This window comes from Peromyscus eremicus, chromosome 3, assembly GCF_949786415.1.
Source record: "Peromyscus eremicus chromosome 3, PerEre_H2_v1, whole genome shotgun sequence".
NCBI lineage: Eukaryota > Metazoa > Chordata > Mammalia > Rodentia > Cricetidae > Peromyscus > Peromyscus eremicus.
This window is the reverse complement of record NC_081418.1, coordinates 155,941,316-155,965,688: the sequence shown is the minus strand read 5'-3', so window position 1 is coordinate 155,965,688 and position 24,373 is coordinate 155,941,316. Positions and strand designations below refer to the sequence as shown.

Sequence of the window (24,373 nt, the reverse complement as noted above, 5' to 3'; positions counted from 1 at the left end):
GTCAACCAAGGTTAAAAATCTTTCTCTCCAAAGATGGCAAATTAACCTTCATCATGGGTTTCTGGCCTGTGTGGATAATTTCAGGCAGTGTGAAAACAGGCTCAGAAACACAGCTCCCTGGCCGCAAGCAGAGTGTAAAGAGGTGGAAACAGCTTAACTTACCCACAGCATCTTTACTCTAAGCCTGACCTGATCTCCCCCAGGACTGCAGATTCAAATTGATTTCTGTGCCCTGGATAGGTAATTATCCCGGTGGAGTTACATAAGGTCCTTACAGAGGAGGATTTGCCTCTTGGAGATATTTTGACCTTTGTGCCAGTATAGATATTTGAGGTCAATTCTTATGCCATAAAATATCACCTTAGGGTGCACAGTTAACTCAGTACATTCACAATGGCATAGGCCATCATCTTTACCACTTTTCAAATCTCTGTACTGGTTCATGTTAGTTTATATACATAAAGTTTCCTCTAAAATGTTGAGCTGGTATAGGCTCTGGAGTTAAGTTAGCTGTTCAAAGTGGAAGTACTGTGCCTTTAGTACTTGATATATGACTAGTAATAAGATAAATGTGGGTATTGTTGATAAGACAGTATTCTGGAGGAACTCTACTCCACTTCAGCTCATGAGAAATAATGAAAATATGTAATACTTAAAAACACTGTGTGTGTATCCAAGATCAGTTTGATTTTTGAGACAGGGTCTCACACTGTACCCTAGGTTGACCTGGAAGTTACAGCTATTGCCCTGCCTTGGTCCCCTGAAAGCTGGATTTACAGGTGTGAATGAGCACACAGAAGGAATGAACATACTCTTAACTGTAGAAAATTTAATTTCAACAAATGATTTTTAAATACAAACTTTAAAAGACTCCTTTCTCTCTCAAGGCAAGTAAACAAAAAACAAGCACATGCATATATGTGTACATATATTCACACATATTCACATACACTCCTACCCCTCATATACATACATATACTATATACACACATATACACATACATACATGCATATATACCCCCATTCCCCACATACACATATTTGCATACACACATTTGCATACATGCCTACCCCCACACATATACTCATATACACCCACATACACACATATATACATATATACATTCATATATACACTCATAAATACACATACATACACATATACACACATACATTCACATATATACACAGATACACACACATACACACATACACATACACATGTTCACATATACACATACATATACACACATTCACATAATACATATGTAGACATACATACATTCACATATACATACATACACATCATATACATGCATATATACACACATATATATTCACTTACACACCCATCCACACAATACACATGCATACACATACACATTTACACACAGACACACATATTTATGTATATACATATTCACATATGCATATACACACAGACACAAAGACACATATAATGCCTGGAATATTAGAACAAGTACTTTATTCCCTCTTCCACACCAGAAGTATGGCGGTGGCATAATCCTCTTCCTATGCACAGGATTAGTAAGAGGGAAAACACATATGCTTTCTCGGGAAGTTCCAACATTTGCAAACCTTTGTATTTCATGACTATAAGTGGAGTTGGTGAATAGATGGATGGATGGATTATAGCCCTGGATATTTTGTGAATATTAATGGTGTTAATGGGCAGGCAGATGGGTGGATCTTCTCATTAAATATTCATGCAAGTTTAGGGACATCTTGGGGCTTGAAGAAAGGGGTGGTTCCCTAGATCAAGTACCTCTCTCCAAAAGTCTTCACGGAGCCTGAATCACTATCGGAAGGTTAGGAAGTCTGGTTAGACCTTCAGCCTGCATCACGGAAGGTGCTGGCAACTGTTGAAGGGTTCCTGAAACAACGAGTGAATGGGAACACAGATGTGTACTGCCACACCTGGCTTCCTTCTTCCCTTTATGGCTTTTGCTCATAGTGAAGATCTGTCTTCTGGAGAGAAGGCACTGTTGAATGTTTCAGGCTTGTTGTGTTTGGTTTGCAGTTCAAAGCTGATGACTGCACATGGTGTATCTGTGATGTGAGGACCACAACGTCCTGTGAAACCCAGTGTACACATGTGTGAACGGGTGATAGGAGAGCCAGGTACAACAGTTGCACTCTTGTCTCCCTCCCAGAAGCCACGTTTACTGTTTCTATGCCTTGTGAAGTTTCTATGAGTATGAGAAAACTCTAGGCAGCTGCTCCTCCATTGGCCTCCTACAATGGCTGCTAGAAAACTAGATATGTCTCCACATCCCAGTTTTCAGCCTAAAAAATGCCAGTGGATCTGGGGTAAGCAGTGCCTGGGCAGAATCTGTCCTCATTTGCCCACAAAGACATTTGTGCAATAGTCTGTTCTAGTAAAGACAGAGAGTAGGATAGAACACTTTAGAAAGCTCTTGTGAAGGCCATGGCCACAGCCAGATGGCTCATTTGCACAGAGCAGTAATCTACAGAAGATTATTGGGGTTTATTCGGCAGGCCTCATCCTGGCTCCCTCACCCAGATTCAATGCAGCTGGAATATGGTGAGTGAGATTTGGGTCAGCTCAACCAAAGGCCTCCAGTTCCATCTCTAAATTGTTTGGCTCACTCACTGCTGCATCACTCACAAAGATCCTCGGGCTCTTGGCCTGGGTCAGTAGAGTAAGGTCACTAGTTTCAGAAGGTCTCCTCTGTTCCAGAAAAGATGGACTGTTGCTTCATTTGGTGAGATAAAACAGGCTACCTGTCAATCTTGCAAAACTCAGCTAAGGAAGGATAAGAGGTTAGCATGGCTAAATGGGATCACGGTAGTTTGTTCAAGAATACAGCTTTAAAGATTGAAGACACTCGGTGGAGAAGAGCACTTGCTTTGCTTGCACAGGCTCTGGGTTCAAGCCCCAGAACTGAGGAAAAATAATAATACTAATAATAGCCGGGCGGTGGTGGTGCACGCCTTCAATCCCAGCACTCGGGAGGCAGAGCCAGGCAGATCTCTGTGAGTTTGAGGCCAGCCTGGGCTACAGAGTGAGTTCCAGGAAAGGCACAAAGCTACACAGAGGAAACCTGTCTCCAAAAAAACCAAAAAAAAAAAAAACCCCCAAAAATACTAATAATAACAAATAGTTTTTGCCCCTTCCATAGCCAAATCTATCACTTGTATTTTTGAAAAAATATTAATGTGATTTATGAAAAATCAATCTTTTCCTGCCTCTTTTTCCCCTCTCCCTATATGCCCTCTCTCTACCATTGTTTTCAGTTACATTCTCTTGGGTAAAAAACAAGCCCAAATGGACACAGAGCAGGGAAGGCAGAGTGCAAACCAGCTTCAATGTTTGCACGTCAGATGAACAGTCTCAGCGACATCATGCTTGTGTGGCAAGCAGTTTTCTCATGGACCCAGTGTGTCTGTGGCGTGTGGAATGTGTTCACTGCAATGTCTTCAGACATTACGATGACAGCTGAGAAGCAGGGCAGTTCAGCATTCTGACTTCAGCTTCTAGGCGGGTCCTTAGCCAGATCTCCTATACTTTATTTTCTCTACATGAAAATGAGTTATTTTTTCCTTAAAGAGTTTTCTCTTTTCAAGTTTGAGAAATATGAGGCAAACTACACCAAACTGTTCCCAATATTGCCTCTGGCGAATGACATGTTTCACTGTTTATGTTTAAACTCAGCTGGAATTCTGATTCCTGAGCTTCAAAGGGTGTAATGTCAGGTGACTCTGAGAGAGAGACACATCAGAGTCTGGAAATTAAAACAAAAGGATTTCCTCCTTTAAAAATTTATTCTGTGGGCATGTATTTAGCACACATGTGTGTGCAAACCCCCGCCCACACACACATAGCACACATGCATGTAGCAGCCAGAGGTCAATGGCAGGTGTCCTCAGCTTCTCTCTACCTAGTTTTTTGAGACAAGGTTTCTCACTGAACTTGGAGTTCACTGATTCGGCTAGAGTGACTGACCAAGAAAGTTCTACAAGATAACTGTTTCCACCCCTCCGACACTGGGATTACAAGTGTGCACTGCCATGCCCACTTTTAATTCATGGGGGCTGGGGTTTTCATGATTGTGTGGCAAGAGGTTTACTCATGGAACTGCCCTCCCACCCTGGACTCCTTCCTGTAATAGTAATCTGTTTTGCTGTTACTGAAGCCCAAAAATCTTTTTATCTAATGGGAATCAAACCTTCCTTTTGATTTGCTAAGCTTCCCCACAAACCTTCATATAGGGAAACAGTAGTTGAGAGACATTTTAGAGATGAAGATATTAAACAATTATCTCAGGGCTGGAGATGGGGCACAGCACTTAAAAACACTGGCCATTCTTCCAGAGGACCCGGGTTCAGTTCCCAGCTCCCACATGGCAGCTCACAAACTGTCTATAACTCCAGTTCCAGGGGATCCAATGTGCTCCTCTCACTTCCTGGGGCATTTCATGCATGTAGTACACAGAAGACATGCATGCAGGCAAAACACTCATACACATAAGATCTAGAAAAGTTTAAAAACCAGTTACCTCCTGTGTTTAGCAGTTTTGGAGCTAACAAGGAAGCATTAGGAAGCCCTGTTTGAAATTTCCATCATTTAAAAGTTCCAGTTGCCATGGTTAGCTAGATTTTACATTTTGGGATTTTGTTTCATTTTTTAAATTTTCACTCTAGGATTTCAGTTGGGTGAACATGGAAATCCCATTGTTTTTAATCAAGATGACTTACTATTTGTTCAGTCCTGACCCGAGCTTCTGAGACATTAAGACAATCTCTGGATGAAGATGGGAGTCTCTTGGTGGCCACTTCATCATCAGGATCCTGTTCTCCATGTCCAGAAGTGGATGACTCAGACACCCCCAGGGCCACCTGCCAGTAGCCAAAGGTCCTCTTGTCCCCTCACAGTATTTTCAATCACAGTACTTTTCCTCCACCGATCCAGGGCACATCTAACCACTCTTTCCTCCCGTAGAGCTGAACCAAAGTTCACTAACTCCTGGGAGGTCTGGCCTTAAGCCGGGATCAGAGGAGGGGACTTCCCCAACATCTATGTTTGCTCTTCACTGACCCAATTATCAGGATCCTACCTTCTGGTACGTTCTGGAATCCTACATAAAGAACTACTTGTGGATTCCGACTTTGTGATGCGTCATCTTTTCAAGAACTCTGCGTTAGTCACCCAGTTTCCAGCACTATCCCAGCAGTCCTTGCTCTCTAAAAGAAGTTTAACCATGTGCAGGCTGACTATCTCCTGTCACAGGTTACAGTCACACATCAGGTCCACTTACTCATCTATAGTAAATGTCTTATTGAGTAAGTCAACACATGTCAATGTAGAGGAAAGTCACTACATAAATCAGCATGTTAAGTGTTAGAATAATTCATGGGCTGTATTTTGGATGTGGTATTTATTTGACAACTCTGTGAACAGATGACTTAATCAAAACAGCCAGAGGAAATCACCTCTGGGAGAATTCAGCTACAGGAGGAAAAGTGGTGTGGTAACAACAGAAGAATAAAAGGATACAAAGGTGTGTGGAAAGTCATTTGTTAGTAAAATGAGATGTAAGAGTTTATACATTGTCTGAGATGAATAGACAAGATAGAAGGGGGAAGAGTAAGTAGCTGAGGTTCTGTTGAATCTCAGAGTAAAATTATAGGAGAGATGGGCTGGGGATAGATAGCTGGGGAGAGATGGGCTGGGGAGAGATGGGCTGGGGAGATGATGGTTGGAGAGAGATGGGCTGGGGAGAGATGGCTGGGGAGAGATGGGCTGGGGAGAGATGGGCTGGGGAGAGATGGGCTGGGGAGAGATGGGCTGGGGAGAGATGGGCTGGGGAGAGATGGGCTGGGGAGAGATAGCTGGGGAGAGATGGGCTGGGGAGAGATGGGCTGGGGAGAGATGGGCTGGGGAGAGATGGGCTGGGGAGAGATGGCTGGGAAGAGATGGCTGGGGAGAGATGGGCTGGGGAGAGATGGCTGGGGAGAGATGGGCTGGGGAGAGATGGGCTGGGGAGAGATGGCTGGGGAGAGATGGCTGGGGAGAGATGGGCTGGGGAGAGATGGCTGGGGAGAGATGGCTGGGGAGAGATGGGCTGGGAGAGATGGCTGGGGAGAGATGGGCTGGGAGAGATGGGCTGGGGAGAGATGGCTGGGGAGAGATGGGCTGGGAGAGATGGGCTGGGGAGAGATGGGCTGGGGAGAGATGGGCTGGGGAGAGATGGGCTGGGGAGAGATGGGCTGGGAGAGATGGGCTGGGGAGAGATGGCTGGGGAGAGATGGGCTGGGAGAGATGGGCTGGGGAGAGATGGGCTGGGGAGAGATGGGCTGGGGAGAGATGGGCTGGGGAGAGATGGGCTGGGGAGAGATGGGCTGGGGAGAGATGGCTGGGGAGAGATGGGCTGGGAGAGATGGGCTGGGAGAGATGGGCTGGGGAGAGATGGGCTGGGGAGAGATGGCTGGGGAGAGATGGGCTGGGGAGATGATGGTTGGAGAGAGATGGGCTGGGGAGAGATGGGCTGGGAGAGATGGGCTGGGGAGAGATGGGCTGGGGAGAGATGGGCTGGGAGAGATGGGCTGGGAGAGATGGGCTGGGGAGAGATAGCTGGGGAGAGATGGGCTGGGGAGAGAGCTCAGTCATTGCCTTGTACAAGGACTTGGGTTTGATTTCCAGAGCACAGAGGAAGAATCTGAGGGCAGCGGTGCATGATTGTGATCCCTGTGCTGGGAAAGCAGAGCCAGGTTGATCTTTGGGGCTTGCTGGCTAGAAACTAGCACACTTAAGAAAGTTCTCATAAGAGAACTGTATTGAAAAAAAAAAAAACCATGATGGGAGGCTCCTGAAAAATAACACATTTTGGGATTTTAAAATTGCCTTCTGGTCTCTCTCTCTCTCTCTCTCTCTCTCTCTCTCTCTCTCTCTCTCTCTCTCCTCTCTCTCTGTCACACACACACACACACACACACACACACACACACACACACACACACTCTCACACAACCTTTAGGAAACAAGAGAAATTTCAATCCTGGACTGGAGAAGGTAACTTTCTTCTCTCAAATAAGAAGGAAGAGAAGTAGAAGTTGATGGGGGAGCCGAACAATGTGTGGACTGAACAGAACCTGCCGTAGCTCTCTGCTTCTGTGTAGGGTGGGACAGCATCCCATATTGCCAGTAGAGCTGAGGATAAAGGAAGGGAGCTTGGAGATGGGTAAATGTCTGTATAACTTCTCCAAACAAGATGTGAAACATGCCAGAAACCAATGAAGAGGCTGACAGCAGCCTGAAGTCCACCTGAGGGTAAAGATGCGTTTGCACTGTCTCTGTCTCCAATAAATATCATCTGTTTTTGTCTAGTAACACCCAACTGTTTCTATGAAGTTGGAGCAGAGAATACAGATGGTTGGCAAGGTCCAAATTCAGGGGCTGTAGTGATGGCTCCGCAGATATACAACACTCCTTTTGCAGAGGATCAGGGTTTGGGTCCTAGCTCACATAGTAGGAAGCTCACCCATCTAACTCCAGCTCCAGGGGATCTGACATCTTCTTCTGACTTCTGACAAAACCTGCTCTTACGTGTTGTGTATAAACTCACACAGGCATATACACATGCAAGTTAATAAATAATCTTAAAACATCCAAAATTAGAGAGAACGAATGGAAAAGAATAGGGTCCTCATTAAGGAAGGATTCACAATGTAGGCTACACAGAGGTGGAGTGGGGGTGTTGCTAAGATCAATAGGAAGATCCGGGTTCTGAGAGAGGTGTGTTTGCCTATGTGTTTATGTGTGTACTGAGGAGTCAAATGAATGACAGTATGTGACCTAGAACAGAGTGAGAAAGAAACATCTGAAAATAGTGTCCTTGCACAAGTGTGACGGTCAGATTTAGAGATTTCATAGAACACCATGCAGAATGGTGCTGAGACGAGGGCTGTCCTTTCATGTAGATTTCCAAAAATAGGAATCTTTGGTGCTCAAAATAAAAATGGGCAGAGATGCAAGGCTGCAGTGCTGGGGATCTCTGGAACTTGTTGTCAGGGTGCTCTCAGGAGTGGGAATGTAATGAAGCTGAAAACCAAACATCAAGGGATGGTCACAGCTGACAGCAGACTTCCTTTGGGAGAGACAGCAGAAGTCTGTGTTGGCATCATGGTCAAGGAAGACTACCCTGACTCATATTCTGGGGTGCACATAAAAGTCCTCCAAGGAGTGCAAAACACAGTCACAATGGGGAGGATTGTGAAGCATGGGATTTTGTGGCTGTTATCTGTGTAGAGCATGTGTGCACGTGCGCACACACACAAACCTTCACCCACCCTCAGGTCCACTTCCTACGCACACCAGCAACTCTTATATTAACAAGCTTTCATGCATTTCATGTACACATTTTAGTCTTTTGTCACAAGAACCCTGGGATATAAAAATGTGTGATTATCATTTACCAATCAAACTGAGGAAAGAAGACATTTTAGTGACTGGCTGAGGACAAGGTCAGGGACTGTGATGATTACTAACTTGACACAGTCTATAATCACTTTGGAAAAGAGTCTCAATGAGTCATTTTCTGTGTCAGGCTAGGCTGTGCACATGTCAGTGGGGAATTGTCTTGATTACATTAAATGATGTGGGAAGACTTACCCACTGTGGGTGGCACCATCGCCTAGACCCCTGGACTGTTTAAGAATGGAGAAAGTGTGCTGGGCCATGGTGGCACACACCTTTAATCCCAGCACGCAGGAGGCAGAGGCAGGCGGATCTCTGTGAGTTCCAGGCCAGCCTGGTCTACAGAGTGAGTTCTAGGACAGGCTCCAAAAACAACACAGAGAAACCCTGTCTCAGAAAAAACAAACAAACAAACAAAAACATGTGGAGAAAGTGAGCTGAGCACTAGCAGGCATGCATTAGTTCACCTCTCTCTGCTCTTGCCATGTTCTATGATCTGACCAGTTCACTCATTGAAAGACACTGAAGTCATCCAGTTACTGTCAGTAATGAGAAAGCTTTCTGTTCCTTCTATATGATAGCACCTAGGGCACTTTGCACAGTTGATAATCCTCAACTCTTTTTTTTTTTTTTTTTTTTTTTTTTTAAGACAGGGTCTCTTTACATAGCCCTGGCTCTCCTGGAACCCACTATGTAAAACAGGCTGGCTTCAAACTCACAGAAATCTTCTAGCCCCTGCCTCCCTAGTGCTAAGATTAAAGGTGTGCATCTTTTTTCCTTCCTTCCTTCCTTCCTTCCTTCCTTCCTTCCTTCCTTCCTTCCTTCCTTCCTTCCTTCTTTTTTTCCTTTCCCATCACTTATCACAGCAGCAGAACTCTGACAATCTAAAAGTACGGGCTTGTCAAGGAGACTAACCTCAGAGCCGGTTTTCTTCTTCCAAGTTCCACATTTTTATCTACTAGTATGATTATTTTCAAAACTCTTAGTAATAAGAAGAAACACACAGCTCTATCCATGAGAAGTTGGTTCATTAGAACTGAACATAGAGTAAAACACATTTGGTGTGTTTTAATAACCTAGGTATCCTTCATGCTAGAACTCTCAAGGTAGATTTTTAAGTTGGGAGTCTCTCTCTTCTGTAAAGTTGTGCTTCAACAATGGCTGTATTCTAATAGTAATGTCTGTCTTGTAACTATACTTAAAACTTCATGGGTCTTAGTTATCACATGTGTGTAATATGGGATCTCTAGGGCTAATGGGAGACAGTTTTTTGTAACATGATGACATGTACTTGGTGAATGTTTTCTGAGCATTAGGGGTGAGTTTAGCCAGCAATCACTGACAGCCCCACTCCTTCCTTTCTGTGAAATGTGCCACCAGGGTGATGGACCATAACCATCATGAGTTCGAGGCCACAGCATGACTTAGGACAGGTCAACAGTTAATGGCCTCAAATGTGGAACACACAGGAAATAACCTTGGCAACATTTGGTAAGTTCATCTTTGTAGTAATCATTTCTGTCTTTCACAAACCAGCATCAAGAAAGCAAAGGAACCAGGACACACTTCCTGCTTTGGTAATATGCCAAATGGCAATAGGTGTTGGCCCTTAGCAGCAGCTGGGAACAGTTTTGTAAGAAAATGCAGAGTACTGCTTTTTTTTTTTTTTTTTTTAACCTCAGGAGAAGCACACTTTAAATCTTTTCTGCTACTTTCTTCCCAGCTGTTAGGGAGCAGTTCGTGCCCATTTACACCTTCATGACACTGACCACACTTGGTGGTAGTCATGCAGCTGAACCATGCTGCCTCCTCAGCAGCTTCCATTTACACCACTCTCCGATCTCTGGCTGAGCCTGGAGTCCTCTCTATCCCCCCCCCCCCAGCCTCCCTTTTTGAGCCTCTACTCAAGACCACTTATAATTACTGCCTCCCTCCCCTGAGGGTTGAACGGGGAATCTGCCAAGTAGCTTTGAGAAGTTCATGGCCAGTGTGTATCAATGACACACCACATAGGGTGTGGGAACAGGGCCTACTGACACCAAGGGCCAGTGGGGAAGGGGCAGAGGTGGAATTAAAAAGAGCAGCTGGCTTTAACCCAGGGATTTCGGTGTAAATATCCCTTTGTAGGGGAAACCAAGGCCTATCTAGACAGAGGCTTTGGAATCCAGAAAATGGCTGTAGGTGTCAGCAGTGAAGGTGAACACAGCTGTCCTTTGTGGACTAGCTTCCCCCCCCCCAAGGCTTTGACTGTCTACATCATAGCATGGGGAAAGAAGAGGGCGACATGGGCAATTGCTGATCGCACTTCATGAACTAGGTGGGATATACTTCAAGCAGGTGGACTGCCTCTAATGATAATGAAAATACTCCCATGGCCTTGTATTGCCAGTCCACATCTGTTCATTCAAAGCTCCTGAAGCAGTTGTCCCCTAGCTTATAGAGGAAGACTTCTAAGGACTATACTATACAAACTTTCACAGATGCCCATATAGGAAAGGATGTTTAAGGCAGAGGATTTGTTTTTGTTTAGTCTCCAGAAGTCTAGAGGGCTGACTTCAGGTAATAGAGTTCCCTTTGTCCACTCACTGGGCAGCTTCTAAGTGCTCACCCTCTGCCAATGTGCAAAGACACCACTCCAGAAGCTTCTAAGTTCTCACCCTCTGCCAATGTGCAAAGGCACCATTCCAGAAGCTTTGTGACTCCCCCACAGGCATTAATATTGTCCTTCCTCTCTCACTTTTCCCATCACTATTAGCAGAAAATTAGTTATAGACACAGAGGGTTTCTGTGCTTATCTTTAAAGACAGACATGAAGAGGGAAGTTGGAGAATACAAGGTATTAGTCAGTCAGATTTGGAGAAAAAGGAGACTGGGGAAGGGTAGATAAGAGGACAGGAACCCAGGCAAATTAACCACCAGAATCTGTTCTGGGTAAAGGAGAATTCTTCCCAGTGGAATTTCTCATATTGTATTTTAGCTCACCTCCCATCATGTCCTTTCACTGATTTGTAAACAGAGTCTCATGTAGCCTAGGCGGGGCTCCAACTATGCATGTGGCCAGTGATGACTCTGAACTCCTGATATACTGCCTCCATCTCTGTGTCTACACTTTGTGCAGCACTAGGGGTCAAAGCCAGCATGTCATGCATGCTAGGCAGGAGGATAAAGAAGAGTAGGTAAGGTTCTACCAGCGTTCTGTGTTTTTATACTGATGACTAGCATGGCTCAAAACTAGAGGCTTGAGAGCAGGTACTACAACTAGTTCACCATGAATGCAGAGCTAAGGAACTTGTCTGACTCACAGGAAATATTTAGTAAATATTACCAAAGAATAAATATCTGAATGGGGTGGAGTGCTCCTGTCTTCTGTAGTCACAAGATTTCCATTGTAGTCTACACACACATTAAATAGACAGGCTTTTCTCTTCTATAAGATAAGAGAATTGGGCCAAATATAAGATATGGTCCTCAAACAATCTACTTTTCGAGATGTGAATATTATTAGCTAAGACAAGCTATGTGCAGTGTGTGCTATGTATTATAGGCAAGAGGGTGTGATACAGAGTAATAGGGGCTCATGGAAATTCGTTTCATTCTAAGAGAAACTGAGACCTAAATTTACCCAAAGCACAAAGACCCCGTGATCTTACAGACACCCAGTAGCACCGGCATAGCTGCTGCCTGGGCAGAACTGGACCCAAATCGAGGCAGAGGATAAAGGAAGAGGCAAAGACATAATCCCGCCGAGGAGAGAGATGGACAAGCACCAGTTGCTGGTGAAACAACAACAAAGGCACTCATTTTGGTTGAGGGAAATAAACACCTTCAGACTACCAGAAACTGCTGTAGGTTTTCTTGACTATGTTGTCATGAATTGCTGGCATAATTGCACAGGTAATTTTAAGTATATTGGAGCTGGACACATAAGTTAATGGTCTCCCTAATTTCCAAGCATACTGACCTCAATAAACCTGGGCTTGTGCTGACTTTTGTGGAATGCATCCTCTCGGTGACCTATGATGAACCATGCACCATTAAGAAAGATGACCTAAAACACAGGGCATTTCCACAATGACTTCGTCCGGTCCCTTGGTTCTCAGAGTATCTGCTTTGCCACCTGCGGTTATCCTGTTTTTATCCAGTAAAGTTACAGGCCTAACAATGGTTCTACTGAGGGTAAGTAGATATCTTTGCTTTTTCATAACAAATCCCCAGGAATTCCTTGCCTACCCTTCCCATCTTCAGGATTCTGCTGTGCTATACTAGGGGTCATCTCTGGAGAAGTCTGGGAAGTTAAAATGTCATAAAAACAAAAACAGTATTCTTGATGAGGGATGAGGACTACATTTATCTGTGAGTATAAGGACAGATATTTAGAATGTAGTTAGGGATTATGCTGGTTTAGTAAAGCAGTGCTTGTGGGTTCTCCTCCAAGATTCACGACTTCACTAGTCCTGGGTAGCTGACTCGGTTTCCAGTACCAAGCATGATTTCCCTCTTGTTGAGCAGGTCTTATATCCAATTAGAAAGATATTGGTTTCCACTAATATGTATTTGCCACTACTACACCCTTAGGGTTAGTGTGCCATACTGGTCATTGATATGGTTTATGGGCATCATAGCTGAGTAAGAATGTTGGTTGCTTCCCTCTTTTGGAAGCTTGTGTGGTATCTTCTGGTACCATGTTAGCTGGTCCTCAGAGAGGAGGCTTTCACGTCAGATCCAGTTCACTGAGATTGTGTCTCCTAGGAATGTCAGAAGTTTACACCTATAAATTCTCACCAACATGACTCTACCTTCTAAACATGGGCTGAGCAATGAGGATACCTATAGATATGCTAACATAAATAGCGGAAGCTTATGAAGCCTCAGAATAACTACAGGCAACCAAGGAATGCCGAGAGTGGGAGGAATACTCTTTCCCAGGGAAGTTCACACCAACTGTTATCCAATACTGAATGGTCAGTCATGTAAACATACATTCAAGTAACATTACATAGACTGAGCAGATTGTATTTATGCATTTAGGAGTGTGTGTGTGTGTGTGTGTGTGTGTGTATGTGTGTATGTGTGTATGTGTGTAGTGAGTGTGTGTAGTGAGTGTGTGTGCATGTATGTGCTATGTGTGTATATAACAACAATTAATGAAAAAACAGGCCATGAATTTGAATGAATGAGGAGTGGTATATGGGAGGGTTTGGAAGGAGGAAAGGGTAGGAGGAAATGATATAATCTCAAAATCATTATTGTAATGTATTTACAATATAATACAATTTATATGATACATATATAAAATATCTCAAGAAATAAAAAAAATTAAAGAATGACATAAAACTTGTTTCTGAAACAACAACAACAAAAAACCCCAAACGGTATTAAGTCCCAAAGCCATAAAGGACATATTGTATCAACTGCAGCTTGAAAATGCTTTTGTTTCACTCAGAGATTAAGGGAGCAACATCCAACAAAACATTCCATAAACCACGACTGAAACTGCACCACTGTGAACCACTGTGACTCTCCATGCCTGACAATTAAGGCAAGACTAGTTTGTTCATTATTTACTTAGTTATGTTGTTGGCTACACAAAAAAATATGTTGCACCCTTTGCTCTGGTTCAAGTGCAGAATTATAACCATCCTCTATGGGATGCGGATGTCCTGAACAGACTCTGGTGCCCCTCCCCTTGCTATCTGACTATTGAAACAATGGTCTCCAAGAAATTGGAATTTCCCTAGGAATCTCATGCTGGGTGAAGGAAAAGGCTGAAGCCTGGTGCCAGCCAGAAGAGGAACTTGCCTCCCAACAAAAGACTTCATACAGTTCTTACAATTTGTCAGACTGTCACCTTACAGGGGAGACTGGAGCTGGGACAGTGAGGATAGGTGGACCACACCTTATTGGGGCTATCCTCTTAGCTGTACTTCCTATCTTCCATTTTAAACCTAACCTTCGAGCCAGGGACTTAGAGACATTTCTTGACCTCTCTTGTTCCTTTTCCCAGATCAGCCACATTAACTAAATCTCTCTTCTCTGCTTTTCACTATTGTCTCTTTTTTGGGCATATTGAAGATGGTTTGCCAAGCCTTGCTTGTTAGATCCATGAGAGCCTGTGCTCTGACCCACTCCAGGGTCAACAACTCCAGGAACAGAATGAAGTGGGGACAAGCATGTGGAAAAAAGACCTCATCTAAAATCAACTCTAATTTCATGTAATTTACACATACCACAGAATAGTTGTGATTATTTTTAACTTCCAAAAAATAAAAGAACCATTTCTAGTTTGAAAGAAATAAAAAATCAGGAGTCAAATTTGACCCCCCAAGCTGTTGTTGGCTCAGTACTTGAGTTCTGAGCAGATGAAACTGGAGGTCCAAAGCTGCATGGACCCCTTAAGAACTGTCACCACTGCAAGATTCTGCAGTCACAGACTGTGCTCCTGCCTGCACCCTACCACCCACATATTACAGATAATAGGGAAAGGGAGGTATAAGACTTAAAAAGCCATTGCTGCTTAAATGCCCATACCACATCAACCTGGTAGATTTTAAGTCTCAGATGAGGCCCAGAAGATGAAAACATGACTGTGAGAAACCAAAGGCCCTGCCTGAGAAGTCTTTATTGCTCCTGAGTCCCTCCCCTTAAATGTCAACAAACTAAATGAGACTCAGTAAGGTCTGGCAGGGCCTCATCAGGAAAGCAGATTCTGGAAACAAACGTTGGAAGAAAACAGTTTCCTTCTCATTAGACTGCAAGACCTGCTCATTCATGTGGAAGTATTTTCATATCCACTTTACAGGGAAGATTCCTTGCCTTTGCTTTGCCCAAGGAAGAAGCATTAAAGAGTAGAGAGCTGCTAACAGTTAACATCGAGTGGTGGATGTTAAAGACTAATCTGTTAATATAGGACAGTGCTTCCCACAGGATTTCCCACACTGTGATTTCTCAAAGGCTGACTCTGTTAGATGCTCCACCAGAAGCATTTGAAGGGCGTAGGTTTAGGAAATACCACAGGAGACATGCTTCACCTTTGATGATTTTCAATCTTCATTAGGATATCATTGGCTCCGAGGATTCCTATAGTAAAACCTCTTAACTGGGTTAAATCAAGTATTTTTTCAGAGTTTTCTGGCCACCAAAGCTTTTTTCCCCTTCTCTTTTACTTAACTGCTAATATCCCAAGAAACTACTGTCCTACAAATGACAGTCTGGGGGCACTTCTGTTGACAGAAAGGAGAGGAGGGTTTTAAGTAAGTGAACAGTGTTTTAGAACAGACCCTTTGACGAGGCTCAGTCCTTTCTTCCCTAGCTCTTGCCATTTTAGGAAATTATAACATATCCCATCTAAGCTCAAGCCAGAACAGGAGCTATATCTGTTGTGGTGATAACCTTTAAAAATTATAAAATGCAAGTGTGGATTTAAAAATAATTTAAACAGCAAAAGAGCCTGAAAGGCAACCTTTTTCTCATTTCTTACACACATCTGTTCAGCCAGTGTCCTTTTCAGAGTTACTAACAGGGATCATCAGTTCTGTTTTGTTTTTCTGTTCTTATGGGCACTGGAAATGCAGTGGCAGTGAACCCATTCCTTTGAATTTAAGCATTTGCGGGAGAGAAGATTCAGTGGAGGAATAGGCACTACTCTTGCAGGGTTTGGTCCTCAGGTCCTAGACAGGGCAACTCATGACCACCTGTAATTCCAGCCCTAGGGAACATCTGATGCTCTGGCTTTCACTGGCACTCATATGCATACCTAAACACACACACACACACACACACACACACACACACACACATACACACACAATTAAAAATAGAAATACGTAAATGAAATCTTTAACCCTCAGCAGTAAGTACCTGCAGAAGAATTAATCTCAAGCTGCTCTTACCTCATCCCACCTCCAGTCCCTCACCCCTTAACTCACTCAGACTTGCAAATGGCACTCAAGGCTCAAGTTTCTCTACCTTTTTCACAACACTCTTGCCTTGAACACTCCCTGATTCTAATCCTTCATTCCTCCAGCCCCTTCTCCTTATTGATTTTTGATAGATTTACTTCCTTAAAATATAGATCAGCAGAGCCTGTGGCTGAAAAGCCTTCAATGGCCCCCACCAGAACAGACTCAAAGCTCCAGGAAGCTCTGTGAAGAAATTTTAAAAAGTCCCACATCAGAGACAAGTTGTCAGGGGAGGGTTTCCTCAGTTCCCCCTTAGCAGGCATGAGAGTTACAGAGGACAACTTGGGAAGGGAAAAGTTGCCTTGAATTGATTGACAGCTCTTAGATAATCAAATGATCCAAAGAAGACAGCAACACTACTAAAGAAAATGTTACCAGTAACTCACTGTTCAGTCTCTGCTCTCTGAGAATCACTCAGGCTAAGTTCATCTTAGCAATTATCTTCCAAGAAGTTATCCTTTACCTTCAGCTGGCAATTCCAGTCTTGTACACATAACATTTAGTCAATATTTAAAATATCAAACCCTACTATGTAGCTGTTCTTCGTTTGATTTCCTTATTACCAAAATATAAGTGGTCTAAAGGTTGCGCAATCCCTTAAAAGAGCTTGATCAATATTCCTAAAGCTACTCATAAGAAATGTAGTAAACAGGTCCCCATTCATACCATCTCTATTAACATGAAACTATTCAAGGTCAGTAGGCCCATCTGCAGCTATTATCTCTCTCCCTTTCAATCAAGGCAGGTTCTTAGCTAGCCAGGTTGGCCTAGATCTTTTTGTGTAGCTGAGGATAACCTTGAACTCATGGTCCTACTGACTCTACATCCTGGGTGCTGGAGTTACTGGCATGTGCAACCATGCATGGCTTAATTATCTCTTTTTTGCCCAAAGGTAATTCACATACCTTTAAGATAGTTTGTCATGCTCATACCAGTAAAGAAATTGAGATAAAGAGACACTTAGTGATGTGTTCAAAGGCACCCAAGGAAGCAATTAAATTCTCAGTCTGTGGTGGGAAATGTTCAACCTGAAAATCGTGAGGAGAAAGACCAACTGCACAATTATCAAGTTGAAGTGAGCGTTATTTAGTATTGGCCAGGAAGATAGACACTGGCAAGGTCCATACCTGGAATTCCCAAAGAAAGGTCCTTGAATTTAGGTCAGTCAGGTGCTCATAAAGGCAAACCCCCACAAGGCTATGGTACTTTCTGCCCTTATCCAATCGGGGGTAAGCATACATCATGATGTACTTCCTGTTTTCATATTTCCTACCTAAGTGTGATCAAGCACATCCTATGTAGTTAGGGCAAGCAACTTTGTTATTGAAGTGAAAATACATGACTTGTTATTTCACAAGAGCCACATCCCCCAACATTCCAGGAACTCATCTGTCCTTCAGTAAGTGGGGCCCACAGGTTAACTTTAGCCCTTATAGGGAACTCACTTGAATTAGGGTTGCTGTGAGAAAACACCATACTCATAAGCTCTAAAATGGGGCTGTTGATCTGGGGTCAGGGTACAATGAGAACCCAGTGCAAAATGAAGATGTGACACCTCTTCTTAAGACAGTAGTGACAGCTCCAAGGTCAAGCCAAGTAACCTTCTAGATGTGGGGCTCAGCTCAACTCTTGAGTCTGAATTCTACAAAACCGGTCCCATGAAGAGTGGCTAGACATATGGAATGTGGATGTTTGGGCATCAGGAAGCTGTGACTTTCTAAAAGTGTGTTTGGTTTTGTATTTTATAACTCTTTATTAGACACCTAGAGTGGTCTGTGAACAAAACAAAACATGAAGAGTGTGTCCTTGCCACTAGTGAATGTTCCCACAGAGCCCACAGCATCAGAACATGCTGGCAGGAGCAAGTAGGCTAGTGATCTCTGGTATGATCCTCTGAGATGGTACTTGTGAAGCCTTTAGGACCTAGAGAGTAGTTCAGTTGGAAGAGTGCTTGCCTAGCACACAGAAGCTCTGAATTCACCCTTAGCACTGCATAAACTGGGCATGTGATACATGCCTATAATTTCAACACTCTAGAAGTAGAAACGAGAAGGTTATATATTCAAAGTCAGTTTCAGCTATAGAGAAAGTTCAAGGCCAACCTGGGCTACATGAGACCCTGCCAAAAATGAATGGATGAATGAATGAATACATTGAGACAGTGAATTCTTATGGCTGACCAAATGTTGCCAGAAAGAAACGTAATATGGATCTTCAAGAGAAAAGAAGGAAAATGATAATATGATCAGGGTATCTGCATTCTTTTTTTTAACATGTTAATTCTATTTATTTAAATTTATTTATATGTATAAGCATTGTGCCTGCATGCATGTATATTTTAATAACACCAGGTACCCAAGTAGGCCAGAAGAGGGCATCAGATACCCCCAGGACTGGAGTTATGGATGGTTGCAAGCTCCTGTGTGATTGCTGGGAACTGAAAACTCAGGTCCTCTGCAAGAGCAGTGTGGTGGTTTGAATGAGAATGGCCACCATAGACTCATATTTGAATGCTTAGGGAGAGGCATCAGGAGGTGTGGCCTTGATGGAGGAAATGTGTCACTGAGAGTGGGCTTTGGGGTTTCAAATGCTCAAGCCAGGCCAGTGTCCCTCTCTTTCTGTTGTCTGCTGACCCAGATATAGAACACTCAGCTTCCTCTCCAGTACCATGTCTGCCTGCATGCTGCCATGCTTCCTGCCATGAGGATAATGGGCTAAACCTCTGAACCTGTAAGCCAGCCCCAAATAAATGTTTTCCTTTATAAGAGTTGCCATGGTCATGGTGTCTCTTCACAGCAATAGAAACCCTGACTAAGAGAGGCAGCAAGTGCTCTTAACCACGGAACCATCTCTGCAGCCCCCAAGATGTCTATATTCTTGATAAACCTTGAAGTGATACACACAGACGAGCTATTGACTTCTCAGCCCTCTGAAGCAATCTCTCTTCAGCAGCTGGGTCACATTTTGGTTCCCTGGGAGAGTTTGTCATCACTTATCCTCCCCCTAGTGGTGTTGATACTGACCAGCTCACTGTGAGCTGCTTCTAGCTGACAGACAACTGCAGCCCAACATTATGGCTTGGAGTGAAGGAGGCATGTCTCAAGACAGGCATGGAAGATGCCCTTAGAAATAGAGGAAATAAAGGGAGGGTAAGGTAAAGACACAGGCCCTCAGAAATACTATGAATGAAATCACTGTCCTTGAAGTTTGGTCAGGAGAAGCCTCTTGGCTATCTCTAGACACCCCAACACCCCTAGATGTGAAGTTTGCTGAGATTGACTGCTTGTACAGTTTGTAAGCTGCCTTAAATTTTATTTAATTTCTTTGCCCTACTTTGTGACTTAGAGTAACTATGGCCCCAAGTCAAATATCCAGCTCACATAAATGGAGATGCAGAGCAAGTTGTGGAACTACAGGCTGAGTATTACATTTCCATTTGCAATGTCAAACTCTGGGTATAGCCTCAAATAAGCAGAAACACACAATGCTCTTGAGTTCTCTGCTCATTTGGTCCCTTGCTCACAAACAGTAGAGCACTCAACAAGGTTCAAAGGGTAACCAGAGTCTTGCAGAGAAAGAGATAATCATGGTGGCTCAGCACAAGGTAAATAATGTAAGGAAGACAAAAAAATGTTCATAATCTTATTCCGAAAGGAGACAGGAAAGAGACTGGGGTCAGGAGCCTGGCAGGTAGAAGGCATCCTAGGTTGGGCATGAATTGTTCTGACTGCAATTGCCTGGGGGTAATGTCACCCACTAGAGCCTTCCTTAAGCTACCTGTCCCCTTGTTCTCTCCATGATGCCCAAGTCATCTGGGGAAATCAGAAACTTCTGTCAGGGTACAGACCCTACTTGGCCACCCAAGTTCTTTTCAACTTGGGGTACTTGACCCTGGAAAGTCTGAGTGGGAGGGTCTGGGTATTCACAGCCTGGGGTGGGGCAAGGGAGGACAAGAAAGGAGACCATAGCACACATGGCCTGGAAATCCACACTGTCTCTAGGAATAGCCCCTAGACCAGAAAGGCTTGGGTGGGACAAGTCAGATGCCTCTGCCCCTTGGAGAGGTCCCCATGTTCACCTTGATCAGCCTTTCCCAGTTCTCCACTGGCTGCCCATCTCACCTAGGAGGACTCAGATGCCCCGCGCCTACAGGACCCCAGAGGATGATGAGTGGCCAGGGACTCTGCAGGGCCACCGTTTCTCTGTTGGCACCCGCCTGCTGTGCAGCCACAGTCCTCAGGTTCCCCAGCCCAGACTCCTGGCCTCCCAGCCCGCGTCTAGGTACCTGCTGCTTCAGTGCGGGTGGCTCACCGGCTGGTGGTCAGGATCCTCCCAGGGATGCTGGAGTCTCTCAAGCTGTTCTGAACTGCGCTGCTGCTCTCAGGGCTCCCAAACGTGACTCTCTATATATCCGGCTCAGAGACTGGGTGTGGGGCGGGAGGAGCGCACCCTCCCTCCGACCTTCCTGGTCGCCGTTGGGCACCCAGCCGCGGCCTCTGCCCGGGGCGGGAGCAGTGCAGGGGCCTCGGGCGCGCAGGCCCTGAAGATGGCATCGCCTGGACTGCCTGGGCTTCCTTCGGGTGGTTCCCCCTCGGTGTGCATCGCTGGGTGAGGGGAAAGTTGGCTGGGAGGGCGCCCCTGTCTGGAAAAGCCGAGGAAGGAGGGAGGGGAAGAAAGAGAAAGAGTCTGATTTGATTCATTGCAGGAAAAATCACTCCCCGTTGCACTGACAAAATGCGCCCCAGATCCCATTTATCTGGCTCTTCCGCACCAGACTCCAGGTGGATGGAGGCTGTGGAGGAGCTCTGCAGGGACCCACCAGCTTAGGGGCTTTTAAACAGTCTGGGGTCCTTAGGTGCAGGCACGGGCGCGGGGCGTGGGAGGGGGGGGAAGCGAGCGCGGGCGCACGCGGCGGCGGGGGATGGGGGGGGCGGTGAGCAGGGAGGGCTGGTGAGCAGGGAGGGCTGGGGCTTGATTTTCTCCTTCCCAGGTTGGGTTTGGATAGCAGAAACCCAGCTCTTCCTGTTAGCTATCTGGTGGGCAGGGATCAGATGCCAGACTGTGGGAGAAGCAGGCAGAGGCAATCTCTGGCACTTCCCCAGAAAATGTTTTCTTTCTCCTCTTGGTAGATTTTAAATTTTTATTTATATTTAGTTATTGATAAATCTTAGACAGAAACCCCACAGCTGCCCAGGAAGTCGGAGAATGATGGACAGGCAGGAGAGCAGAATTCCCCCTCAACCAGGGAGAGAGGGAAAATGGCCAATGCTCACCCCAGTTCTCTGCACAATGTGGAAGATAGTCTTCCAAATTTACAGCCAGTTAAGGAAAATGGGAAAGAATACGACCCCAAAGTTGCTCTCCTCATTATGAAGGCTAGCTTGCACTTAAAGACACCAGTTTTTAATCACGAAAAGTTGAAATGAATGAAGCAAGCGACTTCATCCTTTAAAAAATTCATTCTTCTCTTGAATTCTCTGCTTCTGAATTCTGTTTAATTAAGTGTGTTAAGGGAAGTGTAACCTGGAGATAGTGGCAGTTTTTCAGAGGTGACTGTGTGAGAACAAGAGAAAGAAATAGGTAGGATCACACACACACACACACACACACACACACACACACACAAATACACACACACCACTTAAAAAAGATCTGAATGTGTTCTCAGACTCAAATCCTGTGAGTGTACTTGAAATGATCCAGGAAAGTGATGGTAACAAGGTATGTAAATCTTTCACCTGCAACCCCACCTTCTCAGTATGCTGGGCCAGGAGGAGGGTGGCAAGTTCAAGGCCTGCCTGGGCTACCTGGAGAGTTCATGGACAGTCTAGCTAATAAAGTGACGATCCTGTCTCAAAAAGTAAAAAGAAAGAAAGAAAGAAAGAAAGAAAGAAAGAAAGAAAGAAAGAAAGAAAGAAAGAAAGAAGGAAAGAAAGAAAGAAAAAGAAAAAAATGGGCAGAGAATGTAGCTCAGGGTCATACCAGGCTCTTGCCTACCACACATGAGACCTTAGGTTCAACAAGGAGTGTTACAAAATAAATACAAAATGCAAAAATCACCAGTCAAATAGATAACAAAAGGGGAAGTTTTTTTTTTTTGAAAAGCAATTTAGTAGCACATTTCCTTTTTATTTTTCTAGACCTTTTGGCAAAGGATTTCTATTTATTAGGGCATATCCAAAAGAATGCACAAAATGAGAAATGTGTGGAGACTTAATTGCTCATTACAGTAACCTGTAAAGTAGGAAATAAAAAGGGCCACTTTCTGGGGAATGCTCATAAGTGAATGCAACATTACTGTAAAATAAAAAATCATAATTTAAACATCATAATGTGAATGATATTCATCTATATGATGGGTTAGTCTGCAAGAAACACTATTGTAAAGTACCCTAGCTGAGTGACTTGCAACTGCAAACATCATCACCACAGCGCTGCTTTACAGGCTGTAGGGCTAAGGCATCTGCAGGGCTAATTCCTTATGAGGGCTGTGAGGGAGAGTTGATTCCATGATGCTTGCATACTTCTTGTCGTCTCCTGGCAATCTTTGGTAATACTGAGATGCAGAAATATAAAGGCATTGTGTTAGAGGTCTCTGGAACAGAGTGAAGGAGAGAGAGAAAGGAGAACAGAGAACACACACACACACACACACACACACACACACACAAGATTTATTAGACTGGCTTACAGGTTGTGATCTGGCTAGTTCAACAATGGCTGTCTCCTGATGGAGAGGCCAAGAATCTGGCCTCAGCTGTCACAATCTGGTGCTGGAACCCCAGAGGATTCCAAGAGAGCTGCTGGTCTTCAGTCTAGGTTGTAATCCTGGAGAAGTGGTTTTTAAAACCAGTGAAGGAATGCCTCAGAAGCAAGGTAGATTGACTTGCTAGCAAGACTGAGGGCAAGCAGGGAAAAAGGCAAAAGCTTCCTTCTTCTGTGTCTTTTTATGTGAGATGATACCAGAAGGTGTGGCCTAGATTTAGGATGAGTCTTCCCACCTCAAATGATCCAATCAAGAAAAATCCCTCACAAGTGTGCCCAGCCACTTGAATGTTAGTTTATTCCAGATGTAGTCTAGTTGACTCCAAGACAAGCCATCACAGCCAGCATCTGCCTTCATCTTCGTGTGCCACTTTCTGTGTGCCCAGGTCCTCATCCAAGTTTCCCCTTGTAGGTTATAATGAGTTAGATCTCACCCCAGTGCCTTTATTTGATTTAAGTAATGACATTGCCAACAACCTTGTTGCAAAGAAGGTCATGTTTTGGATTGCTGTGGTTAAAACTTCAACAAATACTTGAGAAGGAGGTGAACACATTTCCATGTGTGTGCTGAGTGGAGGCCTAGAAAAGGCATATGGTCTTGCAAATGCATGGAACTTGTACATTTGACTTACTTGAAATGGAGGCTCTGCCCAGGTAGCCAGAGATTGTGCAGTAGGACCATCCTGAGGCTACACAGGGAGACTCTAGGTTGAATGGCAAATCAACTTATGAGAGAAAGGCTAGCAGTCGTCAGACACACACTGACCCAGGAAGAAGAGTGAGTACCTGACATTAACATAACATGAATCCCAAAGAGGCCAAGAAATACGAAGGACTGCCGGAAGCTGAAAGAGCCAAAGAATGCCCTCTCTACAGCTTCTGAAGGTAGCATGGCTTTTCTCTGAATCTTATACTTGTAAACTCCAGAAATGTGAGAGAATAAATTCTGTTGTTTAAGCCATTTATGTTTTGGTCAGTCCAGGAAATTAATACACGTAACTTTTCTGGGTTGAATTCTATGCATTAACTTTTATTTTTAAAGAAAGCTGTATGGTTCACTAAGTTTTACCTATTTTGATTGACTAATATTGTTCTTTGACAGTTTCATACACGTATATAATGTATTCAGACTACTCTCTCCCCACTCACTCTTACCTTCTTCCCATTGCTATCAACCCCTTTCCAATCCCTA

General features: G+C 44.2%; 1 protein-coding gene and 1 long non-coding RNA gene across 2 annotated transcripts in view; one reads left to right on the top strand and one right to left on the bottom strand.

Moving 5' to 3' along the window:
* Nucleotides 1-5,124, bottom strand: part of Far2 (fatty acyl-CoA reductase 2) — a 99,162-nt gene extending 94,038 nt beyond the window's left edge. The window contains exon 1 of the mRNA XM_059256405.1: nt 4,741-5,124. The gene's annotated coding sequence lies outside the window, so the exon portion shown is untranslated. The remainder of the gene's footprint in view (nt 1-4,740) is intronic.
* A 58-nt stretch (nt 5,125-5,182) lies between these two features.
* Nucleotides 5,183-12,298, top strand: LOC131906224 (uncharacterized). Its single transcript, XR_009378141.1, has 3 exons — nt 5,183-5,543; nt 9,839-9,949; nt 12,111-12,298. It is a non-coding gene; the product is annotated as an uncharacterized LOC131906224 (long non-coding RNA).
* The last annotated feature ends 12,075 nt before the right edge of the window (nt 12,299-24,373 follow it).